This window comes from Myotis myotis, unplaced genomic scaffold, assembly GCF_014108235.1.
Source record: "Myotis myotis isolate mMyoMyo1 unplaced genomic scaffold, mMyoMyo1.p scaffold_m19_p_5, whole genome shotgun sequence".
Classification (NCBI taxonomy): domain Eukaryota; kingdom Metazoa; phylum Chordata; class Mammalia; order Chiroptera; family Vespertilionidae; genus Myotis; species Myotis myotis.
The window spans coordinates 71,344,819-71,372,052 of NW_023416357.1; the positions used below are offsets into that span (position 1 = coordinate 71,344,819).

The window sequence follows — 27,234 nt, forward strand, 5'->3', positions numbered from 1 at the left end:
CTGATGCTCTATCCATGAACCAAACCAGCTAGGCCATAAATAAATTTTTGACTAATGTAGTCATTCATTCATTCTCCTTGCTGTTGAAAAGCTTATTATATAGTCACTAGAGGCCCGGTGCACGAAATTCGTGCCCTGGGGGCGGGGTCCCTCAGCCCAGCCTGCACCCTCTCACAGTCCAGGGCTCTCGCAGTCTGGGACCCCTTGCTCCTTACCGCCCACCTGCAGTGGAGGTGGGAGAGGCTCCTGCCACCACCGCTGCGCTAGCCAGCAGTGAACCCAGCTTCTGGCTGAGCAGCACTCCCCCTGTGGGAGCACACTGACCACCAGGGGGCAGCTCCTGTGTTGAAGGTCTGCCCCCTGGTGGTCAATATCCATCATTTGGTCAACTTGCATATTAGGGTTTTATTATATAGGATAACAAAGTAAATAGATAATCCCAAGGAGGAATTATAGGTATTATACTAGAGGTATACACAGGGTACTGTGGGAAAATAGAAGAGTGACTTTTTGAAGTTGGGTATTTAAAGCAGAGAGAACAGCATGTACATTGTCTATTGTGACTGGAGTGAAGAGCTACATGTAGTTAAGAGCTAACCTTCACACCTATCCTCTCCTTCCAGCATTATTCCCAGAACCACTTTCCTGGTTATGTCAATCTTTTTGCCTTTCAATTTAGCTCTGGGAGCAAAATCAGAAAGGTCATGAAGTAGAAAGAGGACAGATGGGCAAATAATGAACCTTGAGTGAGCTGAAATGTTGACTTAATCCATGGGGTAAAAAAATATATGGGAATAAAAGAGTAAAGAGTATGTGAACCCGTTGGTAATTAGAGGAGAAGCAAATAGACACCTTGAAACAGTTGCAAGGAAAATAAAGCATATTAAGGGATAGCCTATATTAATACTAGACTTGATTCCTGTGCTATCACTATTTTCCTTATTGATAATTATCATCTTAAGAAAGTTGTTCGGAATGAATTTCTGTTCTTTACAATTCAAAGACTGTAATTAAAACCAATCCCTCCACTTTGCATTCTCTCTGTTCCTGTTCAGTAGGATTCTTCATTTTCCCACAAGCATGTCATTTTCATTTCTGCCTGTCTCTCATCTTTTATAAAATTTACCTTAGATGAAATTTGTTTTCTTCTCTCCAATTAATTATTCAGCAGACATCTTGAAACCCAACAAAGGTGCCTGACACTTGGCTAGTTGCTAGGGCTGCAGAGATGACTCACACACAGCCTTGTCTTCACTCCCTCAGTTCTTTGAGGTCTTTACCCAAAAGGCACCTATTATCTCTAAAATTTCAATCCCTACCTCTGACATTTTATATACTCCTCCTTGCCTTTTGTTTTTCAGTTTCATCATCTTCTAATATATTCTCTAGTTCACTAATTTTTCTTTTTTTCTATTTCCTGTTTTTCTCTTAGGAGCTGAATTTTTGTTTATTCACTTATAATATAAACTGAAATAAATGTTTAACAATGCTTTTCCTTACTAAGTGTGATTTACTCTGATATTTTCTGTTATTTCTTTTGTAAAAAATGCAGGTCTTGCCCTGGTTTGGTTCAGTGGCGCAAGGGTGGGCAAACTTTTTGACTCGAGGGCCACAATGGGTTCTTAAACTGGACCAGAGGGCCGGAACAAAAGCATGGATGGAGTGTTTGTGTGAACTAATATAAATTCAAAGTAAACATCATTACATAAAAGGGTACGGTCTTTTTTTTCAATAGTTTTATTCATTTCAGACGGGCTGGATCCGGCCCGCAGGCCGTAGTTTGCCCACGGCTGGGATAGAGTGTCGGCCTGTGGACTGAAGGGTCCCGGGTTGGATTCCCGGCAAGGGCACATGCCCAGGTTGCAAGCATATGATCGCCAGTAGGGGGCGTGCAGGAAGCAGCCAATCAGTGATTCTCCCTCATCATTGATGTTTCTATCTCTCTCTCCCTCTCCCTTCCTCTCTAAAATCAATATATATATACACATATATAAATGCAGGTCTTAAGCCATTATACTGATTTCATGACCTACTCATGAATCATGATCCAGTTTATATTACACTGACTTCATGTGTATGTGTATGTTCTCACTGGACCTTGTATGTTTCAACTTAGAAGTCCTGTTGTTTGTCTCATAGCATTCTCTCTCTAACTCTCCCTCCCTCCTTCTCTCCCCTGCCATACTGTGAGTCCCCGTGAGGGATCAGGGCCACTTTACTCACTGCTATATTTCCAGCACCTAGCATAGTAACAAGACAGGTGTAAGTCATGTGCAAGCAGAAGTTAAAAGGGAGCAGAAACTGTAAGCAGAAGTTAGTCAGCAGGCAGATAATGAGCAGAAATACAAAGGGAAGTAGAAACTATGACCCGTGAGAGAGAGACAGAGTGATAGTTCCAGTTCTACTAGTAAGTTCAAAAGTATCTTTATAGCAATCTCCTTTACCCTCTTTCTTAATTAGGGTGAATTTTTTATTTTTTTGAAACTAATGTTATATAAATAGTAGTTGAATGAAATCTTGATCAATCAGAGCAAACAATTAAAATACTTCAGTAAAACAAATATTTTTTAATACCTTCTAACTTTAAGATGGATGTTGATGAATAAATGGAAAAATTACTTTAAGGCCTGGAGATGGGGAAGGCAGGAGAGTATGTTTGCTCCAATCAGCTCTCACATCCTTGAGGCACAGGGAATATCCCCGAAGGATTTGGGGCCTACGTAAGAGAATTGCTGGAGAAAGGGCCCATTCTAGCACCCCCTCACAAATCAAATAGGATTGACAACCCAAATTCATTATTTTGAAAACTGCTTTACTGAGGTGGAGAATTGATTAAAATGAATTTTTGATTTAGAGAGAATTAGGATTAAGAAAAACTCTTTAAGACCTTAATCTTCTTTATTTTATAAAGATTTCTTTAAAATAAACCATTTGCTTAAAGTCACATAGCTAGGTAGTCACAAAACTAAGATTAACCCCCAAGACAGGTAATTCTTGGCCCAATGCATTTTGTGGGACATCTTATTGCCTCTCCATTTCAGAAAATCAAAATCCATGTCTGTTAATTCTACTTCCCAATTAGAAATCAATTCCCTTTGCCTGAGGAAAAACAATATCTTACTTCTTATTAAGAGTGTTAAATTTGGCTAGTTGATGCTTTCATATGACATCTGATTTCATTATGATAAAAGTGTAAAGAAAAATACAAATTATTACTACAATTAAAATTTCCCAAAATTACATAAGAGAGAAAATATTTTAAAATATTTGGCACTTACATAATATTTTTTACTTTAAAAATGTTTACAGTAATTATATAGCACATTAAATTTATGTGGTCAGGTGAACACAGACTGTCATAGTTCTTAAAATCATAAAATTTAACCTATTTATTACCTTTCTCTATATATTTTTGTTTGTTTGTTTGTTTGTTTTTTGTGTCTTGCTTGATTTCCTTTAGGAATGACTTGATTACTTTTAGTATCCAGGCAGAGTATAAGTCCAGTCATTCACATTCATGATTTCTTCCATATTCATATACCACCCATTTTGGTATTCAATTAATATGTTTATGTATTTCAACTCACTTTTATATTCAATACCTAGTTTAATCTCATCCTAAAATAATATATCTGTGATACCATAAGCTTGATGTGCTAATTATATTTTTACATATTTGACTGTTAATAAAATAGTAATCTGTTTACTACCTAAAATCAATTTACTGTGGGAAGCACTGGTATAGTTTACAGAAAGAGCACAGAATTTAGAACAAAAAACAGGGCTTCAAAATTCAATTCTGACATTTTCCTCTGTGAAAATTCTATTACCAGTCTGAGCCTCTCTGTTTTCGAATCTGTAAAATGAAGAAAGGTATCCGTTCTGCTTTCCTTCCTAGGTTATTGTGAAGTTTAAATTGCATAATGCCCATAATATTTTGTAACTGCAAAAAAAAGTGTGTGTGTGTGTGGGGGTGGGGGGAAGAATATTATATAGGTCAGTAAATAACAATAATAATAATATAGGACAATAATACAATAATAGAGAAGTCAACTAATTTCAGGCTTCCTGTATTTAAATATATAGCCACCTTTTAGTTTAAAAGACCATATCTTTCTTTATCACAGTGAAAATTGGGTATAATATAGGGTTGCTAATTGTCCCATCAACAGGAAATGTTTGGGAGGAAAAAATAAAATCCTTGTCATTATCGGGAAAAGAACCATTCTGTTTATTAGTTTGCTTCTAGTCACGGCAGCCCAGTAGCCTTTGCAGGCAATCTGTGGAGAGCAGCCCAGTAGACTGAACAGTGTGTGACTCCAGCAGTACCTGCAAATTGATTTCAATGATAATTACAGAGTCATTAAAAATTTCATTTTTACCAGCCATTCAAGTTTAAACAGTAAATCTTTACATTGTCTTGTTATCAGGACATAGCAGCAGAATTGCTCTCAACTTTCTCCAGAGTCACCCAGGGACCCAGCAGTCCCTTGGAATCATTCACATCTGAACATCAAAGGAAACCTTCCAGCCTACACTAAACCTTCAAAGTCATGATAGGTATCCTTGAGAAAATAAAACACATTTAGGCTAGCATGTACTACAAGGCTTTATATTTTAGTATATGTGCTGCCGAAGCGAGCACACACAAGGCTATATTATATATATCTCTGGCACCTCATTAGCCTGAATATTAAGGTTCAAACAAGTGTATCCGGTACTTTGCTATATACGTTTGCTTATAATAATACATTTAATATCAATCTTGCCATTTGTGGGAACCCTAATGTTATCTGAGATTCTAAGTTATGAATGCGCCTTATATCCTAACAAATGTCCAAATTTACCCACATTCTTATAAACAAATTGTTCAGCTTGCTTGGGTAAAATTCCAATTATCTGTGATGGTTGGACATTTGTTTATATATGACATTTGACTTGTGAATTTTTTTTTAAAGTAGAATATATGTAGTATTAAAATTATACTTACTATGTTTAAATCTTTATTTTTAAAAAAAAAAATATTTTTATTGATTTCAGAGAGGACGGGAGAGGGAGAGAGAGAGATAGAAACATCAATGATGAGAGAGAATCATTGATTGGCTGCCTCCTGCACACCCCGCACTGGGGACTGAGCCCGCAACCTAGGCACATGCCCTTGACCAGAATTGAACCTGAGACCCTTCAGTCCACAGGCCCACGCTTTATCCACTGAGCCAAACCAACTAGTGCTAAATCTTTATTTGATTCAGAAAAATCTTGAGGTTCTTACCCACATCATTATAAATCTTAATTATAATTATTGAAGCTATAAAAATTATAAAAACAAAAAAGAATTCATACTGATCTCATGATTATCTCTTATAATATAAAATGCAGAAAAAAATAGTTTTTTGGATTCTTTAACAGTTCGGCTTGGAGATAAATAAGAGTTTATTATAATTGTCAATTCTCCTAATTAGCAAGAATTACAATTTTTATAAGCTGTCAGCTATGCCTGATGAGCTTGGAGCATCTTGTAGTGCCAGAAACTAAGGAAAGGCTAAAACAAACAAACAAACAAACAAAAAACAATGGTATAGCATGTCAAAGTAGCATAGGACTCAACTGAAAGAACTCACAATGGCCAAAGATGGAACAATTTAAGCCATAAATTAAAGTAGTATAAGATTATAAACCAACATGTAAAGTACAAATCCATGTATCCATACTTTCATAAACAAATGATTGTGTAAATAAATAAATAAATAAATAAATGGGGGAGAACAGAGAAATCTCCCATGCAAAGGAATTAACAAATAATTTACATAGCTATTCCACCCTCAAGTAGAAGGAACATAACTCCTGACTTAGAAGTTATGGGAACTCTTTAAGTGTGGCCTGTGCATAGTGACTTATTTCCAAAGAGTGCAGTATGGAAAAGAGGGGGAAAGAATAACTTTGTAGTAGAGAAACCTGAGAAATACAGCCAGGAGATCAAGGTCAACACTAACAGTAACAAATCAAGTAGATGTAAATAGCCTTAATATGTTGATGAAAATTGTACTTTGCCTGTATGGTTATCTCCCAATCATGAGAAAAAAAACACACATATAAAGCCCAACAGAGGGACATCTTACAAACTACTTGATTAGAATTCCTCAAAATAGTCAGTCATCAAAAATAAGAAAGTGTCTTAAGAGAGTGTCACAGCCCTAACCGGTTATGCTCAGTGGATAGAGCATCGGCCTGCGGACTCAAGGGTCCCAGGTTCGATTCCAGTCAAGGGCATGTACCTTGGTTGTGGGCACATCCCCAGTAGGGGGTGTGCAGGAGGCAGCTGATCGATGTTTCTCTCTATTCCTCTCCCTTTCTGTAAAAAATCAATAAAATATATATTTTTTAAAAAAAGAGAGAGAGTGTCACAGCCAAGGAGGAGTGTAGGGACAGATAATGACTAAATGCAATGTGGTATTTTACTGACATCGTGGGACAAAAACAAGGCATTAGGTAAAATTATGAAGTCTGAGTAAACCATGGACTTTAGTTAATAATAATGTATCAACAATAACAATAATAATGTATAAATATTCATTAATTAATTTTAACAATAATAATGTAAAATATTAATAATGGGGGAAACGAGATGTGGGGTATATGGGAACTCTGAGCTATCGTCTCAGTTTTTCTGTAAATCTAAAACTGTTCTAAAAATAAAGTCTACTATTTAAAAAGTTGTCAGTTATTCTAAGAAAAGCATATTTTTTAATATATCACATCATGCTTTCTGTTTAATAAAAGTAATTTTAGGAGGCCGACATTTGTTAATCTTAAAAAAATTATGCTGCAGACAGGTTTAATTCTACTTAACCAAAGTGGAATAAGCAACTAATCTAATTACCTTAATTTATGTTGGGATCTGGATATTGTGTGGATTTTTAAACCTAATTAGGAAAAATTTTTAAATTAAATCCAGTACTGAATGTTTTTGTTTCTTTCAGTTTATTCTATTTAACCTAATGACCAGAAGCTATAAAACTTGTAAATGAGATATTTCATTTGGAGGGGAGTTAGGTTCCACCCTCCCACACACACATAAATAGGTTACCCAGAATTGATCTACCAATGAACTAAAACATCTGCTTGAAGTTTTATAAAACCATATTTTAAAATAAGACTCTCTAACCTTGTAATTTTCTAGCACCTTTTATATGAGCATTCAAGTATTTCACAAGCACCTTATGGTACATTTAGAGTGACATTTCCTAAATGAAAGAAGCAGATGAGTCAAATGCTTATACCAGATTCTCCATGAGTCAGAGGTGCAACTGTTCCATTGAGTCATTAGCTGTCAGTCCTAAAGTAATTTTCCAAAGAATTATTTAAACATAAACCATTTGAAATCATAATAAGGAGATGAAAGAGCCATTTTCCTATTTGTTTTCAACATTAGGTTATTTGAGATGAAATTTGAGCAGATTCAAATATCAAAATATACTGCTAAACTGAATACAAAGATATTTTTCTAACTTTTTAAAATTATATATTAATATCTGTTGCATGTATGTTCACTTTAGGGGCAAATAGTAGCCTAACCCACTTAGAGCTTAAAATCCTATTCCAAGGCCCTTTCTTTCTGTTATTCTGCCCATATACCGTATGAACTATATTAGGCAACTCAATAGCTCTCTGTTAATTCTGTTATTATTATCTCAATATCCTAGCTTCTAACATAAGCAGTTTATAAATAATATAACAAATAATACTGTTGCAGAAAACATAATTGTGAAATTTTTAAATGCCATAGACCAAGAACTTATGACTTCAGAGTTTTCACTATCCCTTCCTATTTGATAACGTTTCTTATGAGAATAGATACAAAAAATGCCAATGTTTTGTATACAATTCTGAAATTTTATTAAAATTAGTTCTCACTAGCCTTAGCTGGTTTGGCTCAGTGGACAGAGTGTCAGCCTGCGGATTGAAGGGTCCCAGGTTTGATTCCAGTCAGGGGCACATATCTTGGTTGCAGACTTGATGAGGAGGCAACCAATCGATGTGTCTCTCTCACATCAATGTTTCTCTGTCTCTCCCCTTCCCTTCTATTCTCTCTAAAAATCAATGGAAAAAATATCCTCAGATGAGAATTAACAAAAAAAATTAGTTCTCATTTATACCCAAAGATAGGTTAGGCCTATATAAGCTTGGTTTCAATCTATGATGTCTTGCCTATGCTAGTAAGAGACTGTATTTTAGGTAACCCATTTAAAGCAATATGATTTTCTTTTATATACATACTAGAAGCCTGTTGCTGGAGGATTCCTGCAAGAATAGGGCTTCGCTCCCATCTCTGCAGCTCCTACCCTGCCCTTCTCTGTGGCTCCTACCTTGCCCGTCTCTGCTACCTCAGCTCCGTTGCTTGGCTTCCCTCTATGGTATCTTCAGTCTTTGCTCCCAGCCGGTATATGCAAATTAGCCGCCATCTTTGTTGGCAGTTAATTTGCATATTGTGCTGATTAGTCAATGGGGGTATAACAAAGGTATGGTCAATTACCATGTTTGTCTATTATTAGATAGGACTAGAGGCCCAATGCATGAAATTCCTGCAAGAGTAGGCCTTCCTTCCCCTGGCTGCTGGTATCAGCTTCCCTCTGGCACCTGGGACCCAGGCTTCCCTCCCAGCCCTGGCTTCGTCTGGAAGGACGGAAGGATGTCTGGAAGGACGTCCGATCTAATTAGCATATTACACTTTTATTATTATAGAGGAAGGGAGAGGTAGAGAGAGACAGAAACATTAATGATGAGAAAGAATCATTGATCGGTTGTCTCCTGCACACCCCACACTGGGGATCGAGCCCACAATGTAGGCATGTGCCCTGTCCAGGAGTCTAACCGTGACCTCATGGTTCATAGGTTGACATTCAACCATTGAGCCACCCTGGCCGGGCTAAACAATATAGTTTTTAAAATTAATAGTAAGAAAAATACTTGATCGGAAGCACACTGGGGAAAATATCTTAACACAGATGATCCAATAATTCCTGAACTGCTTGACATTGTCACAGAAATCTCTAACCTTGTTGATGGAAGCCTGAGGGCAACGAGAATTGTTGTGTCAAACAAACTGCAGATTCTAATCCAATTCCTGGTTGCCTAGTCACAGTACTTTATAATGAAAACACTGTTATTAGTATGAGTTTTATTAGTCTAAATTAATAAAACCAGTAAAATAAACTAATATACTAATAAACCCTGGGATCTTGTCCTAAGTGTGTAATGTAGTTTAGTAAAAGTAAGGCCTTTCAGAATCCTAGTGAAGTAGGATTAATGCTAAGAAATACCCAAAAGCCCTAATTAAAAAGTCATGTTATTGTGGACCCACAACGTGTACTCTGAGGATAATACCTTGCCTGATATCTTCACTGTAAACATCCTTCAAGGGCCCTAAATTGAGGACCTCTTAGGGATGGAACCACACACCTTCCTTCATGATCGCCTCATAAATAGTTTTCTCTAGAGGAGTCTAAGACAGTCCTGCATCATCAAGAAAAGTCCAATTTCACTGAATATCTATTTAATTTAAGTCCTTGCTCTGCTCATGTCTGTCTAACTGCCTACCACACTTCCTTCTAGCAGGACATTAGCCTATGTATGCAGTGGGGCTTCTAAGAACTGTCTTAAGGACAGACAAAAATAACCAAACAAATCACATACGGGTAATAAATGATAAGTGCCGTAAACAAAGAGCTACAGATATACACAGAGATGCAGATGCTGGTGTATTCTGACTTGGCCACAACCTAGTGTCATAGTCCCAGTGTTGCCACAGCAACATTCTTGATCCACAGCAACTGAAGATAAAGTTTTGACTAAGGGCTGTGGTAAGGGAAAGGGAATTTAACACCTTTCGTACCGCTCACGAGCTTTCTCGTTTTTCACGCGCCATCTGTTATGGACCTTAGATGTCACACACTGTCTTGTCCACATCGAATGAAGCGATCTCATTGGTGGAAACCGTGCAGGTCAATCTACGAAAAACTATATAATTGCACGAACCCATAAAGCATTGCAGTTACATTGTATTTTGGTTATTCGAATAGTCTTCGTCTTCAAGTTCCTGGCGCTTTTAGAAAATGTTTTACGCAGTACCATACATTAAAAAAGTACTAGGAACTTTAGTTGTTTGTTTAATTGTTTTTGTAAATAAAAATGTTATAATTATTGAAAAACGACACCTAAAGTGCATTATGATCTGTAGTTATGATCATTTAAATAACATGCAGTTTGCCCAAAAACGTGTGGTCCCTGGCATATGTTTTAGAGATTTCTATGCGGTACGAAAGGTGTTAATAAATAACCTAGTGTATGTATATGAATGGGTAAACACAATTCTGCTTCCCTTTAGGAATTTATGGAATTTTTTTCTGCTAAAATCTTTTGTTAATTTACTGCAGTTTGACAATTTTAAAAATTGTTTATCTGTTTAAATATTAAGGCAGTGCTTTGAATATTTGAGAGCAACTCATAATGTAAAACTACTACTTTGCTTTGGAATTCATTTGAGCAAGAGTGGAGCTAAAGGTTTGCCTTCCTTTTTGCATTTTGTTTAGGTTAATATTAATTTTAATTTATTAAAACAATGAGCTTTAATTACAGTAAATTGGATGAGGGAAAATGCCCACTAAAATTTTGCTAGATTTAGCCCACAGAGAAGGTAATCCAAACTCCAATATATGCAAGACATTTAAATCCAAAGAAATAATGTTCTATTATTTTCCTATTACTCTTTAAAAATGTTTCCCCAAACCCTTCATCCTTTTTTAACTACTACCAACTTGCCATGACTCCTTTTAGCTACTTCTAACAGATACAGATCAAGACTGGATTAGATACAGCAAGACCTTGTGATGACATAAACAACCTCCCTGAGCTGAACTGACCTGAAATAGTAAGGTAAAACAAAGTACAAACTCTTAGAGACTGAGATGTAAGGTTCATAGAGGAAAGGAAAAACATTCAATGTATTCACAGATGCACTTATCAAACAGTATCCCAGGCATAGGATTTTTCTAAAATTATTTATATATATATATCTAAATCTACAAGGAGAAGCCCTAATTCTGGACACATTTAAATTGTGATATAGCTAAACCTAGAAATATCAGAGTCATTTATTTTCCTTGTTATTTTATTTAAAATAGCAATAACAGCCCAGGTCATTCAGTTGGTTAGTGTTGTCCTGATACGCTAAGGCTGTGAGTTCGATCTCTGTCCAGGCACATAAAAGAATCAACCAATGAGTGCATAAATAAGTGGAACAACAAATTGATGTGTATTTTTTTCTCTCTGCCCCCCTTCCTTTCTTATCCCTCTAAAATAAAATAAAAAAAATACTAGTAAAATAGTAATAAAAACCATTAACATTTATTATTAATGGCATAATATTCTATTTGTCAGAAACCATACTAGTCACTTTCCTTGTATTATCTCATCCAAATCTCACAACTCTGTGAAGAAAGTACTATTTTTAACCATTTTACAGATGGGAAAACCAAGGCAAGGACATATAGCAAGTGTCATTACGGATATAAAAGCCCATGCACTTATTCTCTGTGCAATACTAACTTTGGGAATTTTAGCACGGAGGAGAAAAGAATGGGTGTTAGTTATGTGACTGTGGCATCATTCACTTTGATAGCTCGATGGGAACTGCTCATATAAACTACTTCAATTTAAGACAATTTCCAGTTTTCGGGTGAACCACATTCCAATTAGGCATACAGTTTTGGCTGTAGAACTAATAGTTACTATTAATTTAGCCTTAGTATGGTCCAAGTGCTGGTCTAATTCATGAGGTAGGTGCTATTTTTGTCAGGGTTAAGGTTACACTGCTAGAGAGCACCAGGATTCAAACCAGGCAGACTGGCTCAAAAGCTCTAAGTCACTGCTCTATGCAACTGTTCAACTAAAAGCCTAAAAAAAAACAATAATGAATCCTATGTCTTGAAAAGTGAGGGTCAAAGCAGAATGCTTTAGAGGACCCAGGAGTTCCATCGCTTTTACAGCAAACATTTCCTCCTTTGCTGCTCTTTGGGGAAGCTAAATTTTATGTCAGAATTAGGCATCAGAGGGGAGAGGAATGGCCATAGTTACTAGTATTCAAGTGGCCTAGAGACCCACAGTGTAAGCTCCCACAGAAGAGCTGGGTATTAACCAAATGGAGCAGTTAGTAAGGTTCACTGAAGGCTTACTATTTACTGTTTAGGAATAAACATAAAACTCTTCAGAGAAGATAAATTTCTTCTCTCATTGCCTGTCAGTTAAGAAATATCTGTCCCTCCTACCTTACTGAATCTATAACCTTGGGTAGAGTCAGTGTTCTATGCTTGTTCATCTTTGAAATGTCTTATTAATGCCTGAGTAGAAGGCACCTTATTAATACTAAATATTAATTATACTTATCTTCAGGATTATAAACAACTACAGATTTTAATGAGTGACCTATATTAACATTTATTTAGTGCCTCACAATTTTATTTACAAACAGGTGCAATGTCATTTCCAGTCCTTAGTTGCAGAAAGAGAGTAACAGTTTGGCACAGTAACTTACTTAAAGTTACATAGCATATTGGTAGTAGATATGACAAGTTTGGATTGGTCTTTATCCAAATTCAAAGTTTTTATGCCATTGATGGTCTAATAATAGCAAAAATCTATTGAGCACTTACTATGTACCAGACACTGTGCTAAGCACTCTAGGTGCATAATTTAATTCTCACAACAGCCCTATGAGGCAGCTATTATTATTCCCATTTTACAGATGAGAAAATAGTCTCAGGGAGGTTAAGTCAGTTACCCAGATTGCATGCTCATTAAGTGGCAAAAAATTAGGATCCAAACCTTGATCTCTTTGACTCCTAGAATTTTGTTCCCATCTAAACTCTGGGGAATGGGAGTATTCATGTAAATTATTCAACTTACCTAAATTTTTTTAATGTGAGTGGGTGAGGGTAAAGGTTGCACAAATGATGGCAATGTGCTCTGAACAAGGAAGTGTTATTATTAGCTTAATTCTCTAAAGCTGAGGTCACACACAAAAAAGGAAACAAGGATAAGACATGTTTCTGTGTCTATCATTAGGGTCCACATTGCTTATGTTCTAAATAAAAACCTCCTGGGTAAGGGCACTGAATTGTGTCTCAGCTGGTTTACTGTAATACTTCTCTCCATGTGCAAAGTTTACTAACAACAATGTTGCTTAACAATAATAATTAGGAAAACATTGGGTTTAGGTTATAAATGGATACTACACAAATTGAAATGATACTTGTGGGTACACATATAGGAATATACACAGCCACATATACAAATGTATATTTGTTATTCAGGTATAAGAATATTGTCCATGTCTATAAATGGCTTTGAACACTTGAGTATTTGAACATGACTGCTTTTACCAATTAAATAACATCTGGTTAATAGTAGACACATTTGCACAAATTTACGCTTATCCAGAATGAGATTTCAAAAATTTGTAGCAACTGGATTAGGGTAGGAGAAAGGGTATCAGTAGAATTGAACCTGGGGCAAAACTCTTTTCTCAAAGCTAAATCTTAGGGCAGTTAAAAAAACAAGTAAGACTATCAGGATCAAGACATCTATAATAGTAAAAATAGAACCTTTTGGGGTAAAACACAATTAGTCAAGAATTATACTTTTACCAAATTGCATTCTTTCCTCTAAATTGCTTTATTTGAAACAGGGATTAAGGTAGACACATTTTCCAAAATAAACGTATCATCCCTTATTTGTCACCTAGCTACTCTAGCGACCCAAAATGTTTGCAAGTCCCTGGACTGGCCAAGCTTTTTCATAACCTTTACTGGGGCTGCTTACTTTGCCTGGAGAGCATTCCCTTTTCTCGTCTCACCCTCAACTTCCACAGACTTACCTAAGGGGTACCTTCCTCTAAGAAACTGTTCCATATCCATTGCTATTGGCCATGTCTGTTTCAGCACTGACCCATACCTCCATGTTTCGCTTCTCTACATATTGCCTCACAGTCTGAACGAAAAACAGTTGTTTTGTTTTTCTAAGTTGTTTTTTTTGTTTGTTTTGTTTTGTTTTGATTTTACTTTTTTGGGATCCAAGGCCTAAGAATTAGGTTACCTTTTCCCAAATATCAGCACTTTTCTTCATCCTCTAGTATTATATTTAGGATCTGTAGTGTTTTACTTAAAACCTCTTGAGAAGTATAGAGATGATAAATGTGACCCAATTTAAAATTAAGATAGAAAGAACAATAAATACTATTATTAAGAGTGGTTGTTAGAAACATTCATCTAACTTGTTTGAGATAGAAACATCCAGGCTCTTGGCCCACTGGCATCTACTCTGGAGGTGACACAGGAGAATTCCAGGAACAGCCAGTACTACAAGAAATTGATAGTCCTCCCAAAGTCAGTGGAATTCAAAACACAGAGCTATCTTAATCAGATTTATTTTCATAACATTTTCATATGCTCATGTTTTGGTTTTTGAAGTTCTGTCTACTATTCAAGTATGCCATTTCTCCTCAAATTTTAGTCCTCAGCCCTAGCCGGTTTGGCTCAGTGCATAGAGTGTTGGCCTGGGAACCGAAGGGTCCTGGGATCAAATCCCGTCAAGGGCACGTATCTTGGTTGCAGGCTCCTCCCTGGCCTAGGCCTGGTCAGGGTGTGTGCAGGAGGAAACTAATCGATGTCTTTCTCTCACATCGATATTTCTCTCTGTCTTTCCCTTTCTCTTCCACTCTAAAAATCAATGGAAAAATATCCTCAAGTGAGAATTAAAAAAAAAAATTAGTCCTCAGTTTTTTAGCCTTAGCCTTGCCTTAGTTTAAATGAAATCTCATATCAGAACTTCCTCAAGCACATATTTTTGTTTTTAATTATACTTTTTCTGAGTGAATTATGTGGCAAACAGTTATATAATTTCCAGTCCCCTCTTTTCTTTTTTAAAAAATATATTTTATTGATTTTTTTTTTTTTTTTTTTTTTTTTTTTTAGCAGAGAGGAATGGAGAGGGATAGAGAGTTAGAAACATCAACGAGAGAGAAACATTGATCAGCTTTGACTGGAATCGAACCAGGGACCCCTCAGACCACAGGCAGACACTCCACCCACTGAGCCAAACCGGTTAGGGCCCCTCTTTTCTTGAACTTGTTCTTCTAAGGCAGTGGTTCTCAACCTTCTGGCCCTTTAAAACAGTTCCTCATGTTGTGACCCCCCAACCATAAAATTATTTTTGTTGCTACTTCATAACTGTAATGTTGCTACTGTTATGAATCATAATGTAAATATCTGATATGCAGGATGGTCTTAGGCGACCCCTGTGAAAGGGTTGTTCGACTGCCAAAGGGGTCAAGACCCACAGGTTGAAAACCACTGCAAGGCTTTGTAAAGTCAGTTATTCATTTCCCCAGCCTCCCAGGAAGTTAGGGGTTTGCAATATGACCAATTTTAGGCCATTGAGATATGATAGGAAGTTTGTTTGGTAGCTTTCTTGGAAGACTTTCCTTCCTGGTTAAAAAAAAAAAAAAAAAAGTAGAAGGTGAGGAGAATGCCTTTTCCTTTCCCATCCTTCCTGTATGTTTTCTGGTGAGGAAATTTTTGGAGCTGCCATGTGTATGCCCTTGTGTGCCCATCAGGAGACAGTCCACATTTTGTTGCTGCAACATCCTGGTACTATCTGTCTTGTATAACACAATTATATGTCTCCATTATTTAAGTCATTGCTAGTTGCATATAAATATCCTAAAAATCCTTATATAAATATTATTTGTGCATTAGAATATTTTGTTTAGACATCATGTTTATTTGGAAATATAAGGTTATGCTCCATTTGTTTCTTCCCTGGAATGACCACTAGAAAGTTGAACAGATTCTAAGGAAATCTTGGAAGAATCTAATAATTCAATGAGAAAGGAAGAGAGGAACGTATAGACAATTGAATCACTCAATATAGAAATATCATTAAAAGGACCCATAACCAGGAACTGTCATGCTAATATAAACATAACTTTTAATGTAATTTTTAAAGTCAATACTTTTCTTTCCTTTTTTAAAAAAAAATTTTTTTTATTGATTTCACAGAGGGAAGCAGAAGGAGAGAGAACAATAGAAACATCAATGATGAGAATCATTGATCAGCTGCCTCCTGCAAGTCCCACACTGGGGATCGAGCCCGCAACCTGGGCATGTGACCTTCTGGTTCATAGGTCGATACTCAACCACTGAGTCACGCCAGCTGGTCTAAAGTCAATACTTTTCTAATTTTATCCCATCTCCTTACATGTGCTCCCTTTTTAAAACAGCTTTATTGAAACATAATTCACATATTATAAAATCCACACTCCTTCTTTGACAAGGTTTTGTATCCTACTTTGCAGAAAGGATAGACTATCAAGTTTAACCTTTCTTACTCCACCTCCACCCCCTCTAGTCAAAGGTCTCAATTTCCAAGTCCAAACCCTCTACCCTTCATTCCTTATTCCTTGGTCTTGACTCTATCAAGAATATTTACTGTCTTTCCATTTGTGTAAGGAGCTAGCTCTTAGATGGGTGTTTCCAAAGGAGGAATAAGCAGTGGGTGTGACACAATGGGATTAGCTAAGCAGTGTGGTCAGACAGCAAGAGGTCTGGGCAGGGCAAGATTGCTGACTAGACGGAGGAAGCAGGGCTTGGCAAGTTTAGGAGACAACAGGCTTTAAAATCTCTGTTAAAGCTAGCAATCAAGGTCAGAGAAGCAAACTAATTAGACTCTTCAAGACAGTGGTCCAAAGTCAGTGTTAGAAGGAACTTGTATTTGACTGAAGCTTAGGGAGTCAGTGTCCTTTTTATCTATTGTAGTCTAGGTAGTTCTAGTCAGCACCTCTCCCAGTCAGAGCCTTCTGGACATTAGGGAACTTTCAAAACTTCCTAACCCTTAAAAAAAAAATAAAAAGAAAAGGAGAGATTTTAAAAAGAAGAAGTATGGAAAAAAAAGAAAGAAGGAAAGAAAAAAGGAAGATATTTGTGTTTATTGAAAAACTCTCAGAATCTAAGTCAGATTAAAGGCTTGGCTGGAAGATTGAGTCCATCATGGTGGACTGTCTTCAGAGCCTTGTAATTTTCTTCATAGTTATCCTCTTTATAGGACCCAGCTTGAGAAAAGGACAATGAATAAGTACTAAGGCAAAGACAATGCCAGCTAATGCCTCCTTGTGCCCTTTTTATACATTCCTAAAAGTCACCAGTGACCTCCTAAATCCCTAACCCGATGCTCTCTTTCTTCTTGGACTTTAATTCTTTTTAGCCTCTGAGCAGCATCGTTGTTTTCCCCCCTCCCCACAAGAAACATACTTTTTAAGGCCCCTCTATGGTCCCCCTGCTAATCAGCAGCCTGTGTCCTTTCCTACTTTCTATGAGAAACTTTCAAAATTTTATCTCCCTTCTTTTACAGGATAAAAACTTTCTAGAAAGAATAGTAAGCAAACAAACAGATCATGTTAGACACTAAAACCTCATTATCTATAATAAAAAGTTATAAACATGTAAACGCATCATCCAATACATTTTTTGCATTTCATTTTTGAAAAACACAAACAAGGATGAGGTTCATTTTTCTCAGAAATATATACAACAGAAGTGACTTTTTCATATGCAACAACAAAGGTTTTGTTTATGTGTTTTTTTAACTACCTCTAGTTCTGAAGATTCAGAAAACAAAAGACCCTATTTACTGAACATCCATTATTGGTTCAGATAGTTGCGTTTTAATAAAAGCACTATTTACAACCTGGAGCTCTCTCTCTATGGATGCTTTTGATCCAGAACTACAATCAAAAGCCTCTGCACCAAGAGCCTATGGCAGTGTTCTTCCAGAACACAGAGAGCAGTATTGTGGCCATTTGAATTTCCAGCAATTTCAGCTACAGAAAACCCTGCTTACTGAATTTGCTCCTTTAAAAGCTTCTCCTTTTCTTTCCTCTGTTATATGGAAAATAAAAAAGTCAGCAAGTGAAATCAGATTAATTCATCCAGTCCTCAACTTGCTTTCTTCTACTTGTTCAGAGCCCTCTTTTCTGTGGAATTAATTTTCTACCTGGTGTCTCTAGTTTTATTTTTAAAAACCCTATTAGCAGCAATTTAGTCCAGTTATGTCAAGTTATGCATAAAGCATTTTCCTTGCCTTTATCCCATATCTGATGCTCTTCTTTCTGCTAATTCATGTGCTTTTATTTTCCAGAGTCAGAAAAATTGGAATTCTCATGCTGGTTGGAGTGTAAGTTACCATGTATTAATCTTGTAATCCAAAGTGACAGAAACAATTAAAACTCAAACTAACTTAAGCTAAAGAAAAAGGAAATGTAGGAGAAGGAAAAGAGGAGGAGGAGGAAGAAATGCAAAAAGAAAAAAAGCAGGTGGGGAAGACTTGGGCTCATATAATTAGGTAGGATGGGCATTATACAAATTTGGACCAAGGGTTCAAGTGAGGTTGTCATGGCATCCTCCTACGCATTATCAAAAATAAACGTAGCTTGCCCTGCTGATGGTGTGGCTCAGTGGTTGAGCGTTGACCTATGAACCAGGAGGTCACCATTTGATTCCAAGTCACGGCACATGTCTGGGTTGCAGGTTCCATCCCCAGTAGGGGGTATGCAGGAGGCAGCTGGTCAATGATTCTCTCTCCCTCTCTGAAATCAATTAAAGTGTATATATATATCTCTATCTCTATATCTATCATCTATCTATCTATCTATCTATCTATCTATCTATCTATCTATCTATCTCTATCTCTCTACCTGTCTGTCTGTCTGTCTATCTATTTATCTCTCTATCATCTATCTATCTAAATTAGAGGCCTAGTGCACGAAATTCGTTCACAGGGTGGGGTTGGGGAGGTGGGTGTCCCTCAGCCCAGCCTGCACCCTATCCAACCTGGGACCCCTTGGGGGATGTCTGACTGCTGGTTTAGGCCCAATCCCTGTGGGCCCTCCCCTGCCGGCCTGATCACCCCCAACTGCCCCCCCCCCCCCCCCCGCCGGCCTGATTGTCCCGAACTGCTCCCACCTGCCATCCTGCTCCCCCCAACTGCGCCCCCTGCCATCCTGCTTACCCCCAACTGCCCTCCCTGCCATCCTGATCGCCCCCAACTGCCCCCCCCACCAGCCTGATCACCCCCAACTGCCCTCCTCCTGGCCTGATCACCCCTAACCACCTCTGCCTTAGCCCTGCCACCATGGCTTTGTCTGGAAGGATGTCCGGAAGGCCTCCCAGTCTAATTAGCATATTACCCATTACCTTTTTATTAGTATAGAAGATATATATATATCTATCTCTATTTTACTCTCTCTTTTTTTCCCCCTAAAACACTTAGGCATCATCTATGTTCAGAGATGGTGGTCCTTTCTTTCAAAAATGCAAAGTTCACAGCAACTTACAGCAGAAACATCCCAGAGAAGAATTCTGATTGACCCAATCAGGGTTCATTCCTGATTCAAGTGCTGTGGCCAGGGAACTGAAAGAGAAGCAGCATGGTCTAGCAGTTTAGAGCATGTACTCTGGTGGGATGTTGTAGATTACATGTGAGTTACCACTGTCATTCCTAAATATTGACCAGTGAAGGGCAGCCCAACTGATGGTTGTTCATTTCTCTTCTCACCTACCACTCTCTAGCAGCCATTGCCATTCTTCTAGGCAAAGAGAGAGAGTGAAAAAAAGATATATTCTTAATCCACTTCTTTTTAAATTTGAGATTATTTGTGAGAATTCTTATGGTTAGTTTTTAACTTTTGAGGATTGCTTCTGGGAGATGCAAGCAGAGCTATAGTAAACCTCAGCAGAGTCTTCTGCTTGGTAATTGGTCATCACTTTCTTCAAGCTCTTTTTTTTTTAATATATTTTATTGACTTTTTACAGAGAGGAAGGGAGAGAGATAGAGAGTTAGAAACATCGATGAGAGAGAAACATCGATCAGCTGCCTCCTGCACATCTCCTACTGGGGATGTGCCCGCAACCTAGGTACATGCCCTTGACCGGAATCGAACCTGGGACCTTTCAGTCTGCATGCTGATGCTCTATCCACTGAGCCAAACCGGTTTCGGCTTGGTCATCACTTTCTTTAATTTATCTCATGAGGTTGTGTTTCTTTCCTAATGTGGTCGTTGCTAACAACATTTTGCTGTTTTTAAATATGTATATTTGTTATTTAGTTTTATGTTGGTGAACAGATAGATGTGTGACCCACTTCATTCTCCCATCTTTATGCAGAAATAGCCTCAGCTTATTTATATTGCATAATTAGAGTCACTCAAGTAACTTACATAGACATACTAGTAGATTGCTTCAAGGGCACTTGCTACTGTGTTCTAGGCAGAAAAGAGGTCAGCAGTTTATTTCAGTGGAAAATTTTATGTTCTGCCTCTGTAGTTATTCTGTAATATATTCATGAGAGAGTGTAGCATAGTTCCTGGGAAGCTTTATTTATAATCGAATTGAGTAAAAAACCTTTTCCCCCCTGCTCACACCTTTTGTTTTATCTGCTTTCAGAATATACCAGTCTTTTGAAATTATTCCCCATGCTTGAGAAGCATTCCCAAGATGTTTGTAAATTAATTTACCTGCCCTATCTCTTCTGACCTTTTCAGCTAGAGGGAAGTGGTAGGTTCTGATGATTTCCCAAACCAGACTTCCCCTCCCACTTTTTAAGATTCTATTTTTTTTTTTTTTAAGTTTTAGGTTCACAGCAAAACTAAGAGGAAGGAACAGAGATTTCCCAAATTCCCGGGCCCTCACACATGCATAGCCTCCCCATTACCAACATCCCTCATCCAAATGATACATGTGCTATGACGGATAAACCTACATTGACACATCTTAATCACCCAAAATGATTCTCTTGGTGCTGTACATTCTATAGGTTTGGACAAATGTATAATGAAATGTACCCATCTTGATAGTATTATACAGAGTATTTTCACCTCCATTTTAAAAGGCTCTATGCTTCACCTTTCTATCCATCACCCCCAATGCCTGACAATCAATGATCTTTTTACTGTCTCCATAGTTTTGCTTTTTTATAGAATGCCATGAAGTTAAAATCATACAGTGTATAGCCTTTTTAGATTAGCTTCTTTCACTTAGTAATATGCATTTAAGGTCTCTCCATGACTCATCATGGCTTAATAGCTGATTTCTTTTTAGCACTGAATAATAATCCATTGTCTAGACCTTGGGCAAGTTTATTTACCCATTCATCTATTGAAGGACACCTTGGTTGTTTCCAAGTTTTGGCAATTATAATAAACTATTGTAAACATCTGTGTACAGGTTTGTTTTTTAAAAAAATATTTTATTGATTTTTTACAAAGAAGAAGGGAGAGGGACAGAGAGCCAGGAACATCGATGAGAGAGAAACATCAATCAGTTGCCTCCTGCACACCCCTCCATGGGGGATATGCCCGCAACTAAGGTACATGCCCTTGACCGGAATCTAACCTGGGACTCTTCAGTTCGAAGGCCGGCGCTCTATCCACTGAGCCAGACCGGCTAGGGCAGGGGTGGGCAAACTTTTTGACTCAAGGGCCACAATGGGTTCTTAAACTGGACCGGAGGGCCAGAATAAAAGCATGGATGGAGTGTTTGTGTGAACTAATATAAATTCAAAGTAAACATCATTACATAAAAGGGTACGGTCTTTTATTTCAATAGTTTTATTCATTTCAAATGGGCCGGATCCGGCCCGCGGGCCGTAGTTTGCCCACGGCTGGGCTAGGGCCTGTGTACAGGTTTTTGTGTGGATATTTTTTCAACTCCTCTGGGTAAATATTGAGGAACAATGATAGCTAGATCATATGGTAAGTTTAATTTTATAAGAAACTGCCAAACTGTCTTCCCATGTGACTATCACTATACCATTTTGCGTTTTCACCAGCAATTAGTGAGATTTTCTGTTGCTCTACATCCTTGTCAGCATTTGGTGTTGTCAGTGTTCTATATTTTGACCCACCTGATAGATATGTAGTACTATCATGTTGTTTTAATTTGCATTTCCCGGGTAACATATGATGTGGAGCATCTTTTCGTATGCTTATTTGCTGTCTGTATATCTTCTTTGGTAAGATATCTATTAAAATCTTTGGCCCATTTATTAACCAGTTGTCTTTTTTTCATGTTGTTTTAAGAGTTCTTTGTATATTTTGGCTAACAGTTTTTTATCAGATTGTTTTTTAGAAATATTTTCTCCCAGACTGTGGTTTGTCTTCTCATTGCCATTGTCTTTCACTGAGCAGTTGTTTTTTTATTTAAATGAAGTCCAGTTAATCCACTCTTTCATGAATCATGCCTTTGGCATTGTATCTAATTAGTTATTTTCAAACCCAAGGCCATCTAGTTTCTCCCATGTTATCTTCTAATCATTTTATAGTTTTGTGTTTTATATTTAGGTCTATGATCCATTTTGAGTTAATTTTGTGAAGGATGTAAGGTCTGTGTCTAGATTATTATTATTATTTTTGACATGTGGTTGCCCAGTTTTTCCAGCAATATTTGTTGAAAAGATTATCTTTGTCCCACTGTATTGCCTTTGTTCCTTTGTCAAAGATCAGTTGACTACATTTATGTGGGTCTTTTTCTAGGCTCTCTTTCTATTCCATTGATCTATTGTCTATTCTTTCACCAATAACAGACTGTCTTGATAGCTGTAGCTTTATAGTAAGTCTTGAAATTGGGTAGTGTCAGTCCTCTAACTTCTTTCTTTTCCTTCAATATTGTGTTTGCTAAACTGAGTCTTTTGCCTTCTTCATAAAATTTTAGAATCAATTGTCAATATTCACACAAAAAACTCTCTGGGGTTTTGATTGGGATAGTCTCTCTTCTTCATTCCTGTCCCAGAGTCCATTGTCACAAGTTTGTTTAGTTCTGACTAAACAAAACTCCTTGCTGTTATCTCCCATATGGCCTCTCCTTTCACTTTCAAAATTACTTTTTTTTCCAAACAAAAGTTCTCACATATTTATTACTGAACCAACCTACCAGTGCAGAAGCATAGAAACAAAAAGAAAAATTACCTTACCAATAAAACCAAGTTTCACTGTCCACATAGTAGTGATGTTTTCAGAGTAATACGAGAATATTCAGGTGACCTTGAAACAGTGTAAATATGTGTGCCATCTCATGTGTGATTCCTTATAGAACCAGCTTGGTTCTTCTCCAATGTTACCTTTTGGAATTGTACCTGATTTTATTACCAGATTTCATCTGAATCCATTGAGGAACAGGACAATTCTGCTTTTGTTTCTTGGCCAGTAATTACTTTTTTTTCTTTACTGATTTTAATAACATGACATACTGGTAAAACCCCTACACTTGATATAATTATGCAAAATACATAGATGAATATTGCCTTCTTTTAAAAATATAAAATAAATAAACAAGACATGAAAATAGGCAAGTTTTCATTAAATAAATAAATACTAGTAAATAAATATCCTAAAGAAAGTTTTGCTTTCCATATCATTTGAAGAAGGGAAATTATCACTCAAACAATTCTCAAGTTTATTAAACAAATTTTTATAAAATATTATAAAAATGTTTAACTTTCATCAGCTTCAAGGTTTATGTTGCTCCCAAATTTTGCATAGCCCTGGCTGGTTTGGCTCAGTGGATAGAGCATCAGCCTGCGGACTTAAGGGTCCCAGGTTTGATTCCGGTCAAGGCCACATCCTGGGTTGCAGGCTCAACCCCCAATGGGGGGCATGCAGGAGGCAGCCGATCAATGATTCTCTCTCATTATTGATGTTTCTATCTCTCTCTCCCTCTCCCTTCCTCTCTGGAATCAATAAAAATATATTTTAAAAAATTTTCCATATAACTGAACTTTCAAATCTGCCAATACCTGCTGAATTAATTCCACTCTGGATTCTAAGGTGTCTATTTCTTGCAAATCTTTCTTTGCTTCTTCTAACATTTCTTGTGTTTCTTTTTGAAAATGTCTACTGAAAATAGCTCCAATTTGATGAGGTATTATTTGGCAGTTGTCATCTCTAAGCATGATGTCCTCACAAACATCTTCTAAATTTTGATGTTGTTCCTTTTTTATATCTATTTCTTCCCTCAGCTCTGTGATTCTACTTGCATTTGTGCAAATTTTGTATCTTTAGTCGATCTTCAAAAGTAACATTGACATCTTCTATAGCCGCCTTCTTCATTGTGGCTACCATCTTCATGGCCAGAAATTACTTGATCCTGAAAGTTCTGTGAAAAGACATAGAAAGGAACAGAGTTGACTACATACGCCATAATGGTGGAGAAAGGGAGGGAAGCAAATTTACATCTCTTGACTTCTGTTTCCTACCAATGAAAACTTGGATAGACACAAGAAGAGCCACACCGATACCAGAGAATCACTGAAGACCCAATTTAAAGAAGTCAGCTCACTTTTCGTGCCTCTCCTTACCTTGCCAGGTAGAAGATAAGTAGGCTCTGATTGTATTCACCTTGGGATTCAGGAGTCTTTGGAGAATACTTAGAGGGCCTTTGCAACCCAAGAGATCTGAGGTCAAATCTTTGGATAGTGAGTTGACACAAATCTCAAGCGACCTTGGGCAAGTTATTTAATCTCTTTTGAGTTTTGGTTTCTTCATTTGAAAGCAGAGATATTACACTTATAGAGTTGTTGATATTTAAATAAGATAAGACATCAATTAAAGTGTAGATGGGTGTTTAATAAATAGTAGCTTTTATAAATAACTGCCCTTTAAATGCTTACAGGTGAAGAACCCTCCAGCTGAGCAAGTGTAAGCCAAGAGTATTTAATGGCAATCTCCAAATTTTAGAGGTATTGGGATTAATTTTTCTATAGTAACATTTTAAATCATATCTAGGATCCTGAATAATTGCTTAAATATCTATTAAACCCTACAACATTCTTGATTGATTCTGCTGTATAGTAAGGTTGCTGTTGGCAGTATAGGCAGGTTTCTGGGGCAGTTAATATCTTAGTTGCACAGAGACCCTCATATTATTTTTATGAGATAATAAGTTTGAAATGCTTGTGTGAAATTCCAGCAATACAGTCCCCTTGATTCAGCCTTAGTTATGGATTAGGGACTCCCTTTACTTCTAACCTCCCTCATTTATTGGATGTTGGCAATGGGGACTGAAGCTTCTATTGGGGGGTGCTGCAGAACAGGCCCTGGGAGGATAGGGATTTATATTGATGAGTTTTGATGAGGATGGCAGGGAGGAGGGTAATCACAAGGATGTCAGGGAATGAGAAAGAGGCATGATTACTTTTGCATCTGAGCTGGCTTCAGATGGGCTTCTCTTTCTCCACAAGGATCTCAGAATTTAGCCTGTTTGCTTTCTTTACATTGTCACCACCCTTGAACCTTTAATAAAAGTCTCCCTTCCCCTTTAAGACTAGCACTGAAAAAAGCCTAACTTCTATTGGCCTGCCAGTCCCAGAAACTGCAGCACTTTGGTTTTCTAAGAGATTTTGCTGTTAGTAATAATGCAAAATATACAGAATTTTACTTTTAAAGGGAGACTTCCTTTTTTTTTTTTTTTTACAGCCACTCTTCCTCTTTTATTTCTTAGAAATAAAACTAAAGAAACTAAAAAAAAAAATCTAAAGGGAAAAACACAGAATCGCACAGCCTTTGAGTATTCAAAGGAAAGAATGATAAAATTCAGTTACATACAGTTCAGGGAATAATTAGATTCAAGAATTCTCTGAGATTTTTTTTGTGTGTGTGTTACGAGATGGATTCGTGCCTCTGGGCAGAAAGGTACAGGGATGGGGAGATGAAAGGCAGGCATGTATAATTTACCTTCTCTGCCATTTCCTTGCCTTACTAATTTTGCCACAAGGTCAAGTTGCGTAAGAAGTCAGTATTGGATTTAGAATTGGATAGGCCCTTGTTAAGAAGAGATGATCTATGAGGAGCAGCAGCTTGGAAGCAAAGGAATTATCTATGGCCACCTCTCTGGGATAATTCTTTCAAGGAAATATATATATATATATTTATATATATATATATATATATATAATATATATCTCATATATATATATATAGATATATATGTCAGGTTCTATCTATATTCACCTTTGCATTTAACTATTAGGGAGTATCTACTCTGTACTATAATAAATATTGGAGAATCAGAGATATATTCAATAGATATATTTAAAGATGATTGTGTAATCATGAACATGAAATGTTTTTTTAATTAAGCTGTCATGCAGTAGAACAACAATACTGCATAGCTAAGACTTGCACTGCTCAGCAATAGAGGATCCTTCCTACAGGCCAGGAGCCAGCAAACTTTTCTTCAAAGGGCCAAATAGTAAATACTTTTGGCTTTTCAGGCTGTATGGTCTCTGTTGAAAATACTCAGTTCTTTTGAAAATACTCTGTTGAAAATACTCAGTTCTGTTGAAAATAAAAATTACAGCGTGAAAGCAGCCATAGACACTATGCATGTCTTTGTTCCAATAAAATTTTTTTTTCCAATAAAATTTTATTAATAGACATGTGAGTTTCATATAATTTTCATGTATCATGAAATATTTTATTGATATTTTCCAAACATTTAAAAATGTAAAAACCATTCTTAGCTTAAAGGCTGTATAAAACTAGACAGTAGGCTGGAGTTGCAGTGGAAGAAATAGGTAAGTTATAGCATTTAGTTTTTTTATTGAAATAGTTAATTCTGCTGTATATCAAAGATAGATGGTTTAATGGGCAATTTAATAAAGTAGTAGAGTATTTCTGATAAATAAGAGGTGTCAAAATTCATGACAGAGACTTTAACCAAGACAAGAATCAGGAGGGCCTGTGGAAAGAGTTCTCACACCCTCCATCCCTATGGAAAGCCCTGTGGGAAGAACTCAAATGTTTACAACAGAGCTCTATGGTTACAACAGCCCCTCCCCTTAACTTCCTTTTCCCTTCTGATAAGAACATCATTCTTGCTCTCTTCTGTGTGACCCACCAAGGCTGTATGTACTGGATTGTAATCCTTTCTTTTTCCTGAATAAATTATTTTTGCCAGTGGAATTTGTAGTCAACTCTTTGTTGACAGTAGACATAGGCAAAAAAATATCCTTGCTTAAAAAAATGTCCTTGCTTTTCATTAGCTTTTGTAGTTCCATAATTTTAGGTACAGACTGGCATGGCCTCAAGAGCATTTGAGGCAGTCTTAAACACCCCTAGAGAGTTTGATTCAGACT

At 37.0% G+C, this 27,234-nt stretch overlaps 1 pseudogene; it reads right to left on the bottom strand.

The window, feature by feature from the left end:
- Positions 1-23,264: 23,264 nt before the first annotated feature.
- On the bottom strand, positions 23,265-24,291 carry LOC118656794 (annotated as a pseudogene).
- Between the last annotated feature and the right edge of the window lie 2,943 nt (positions 24,292-27,234).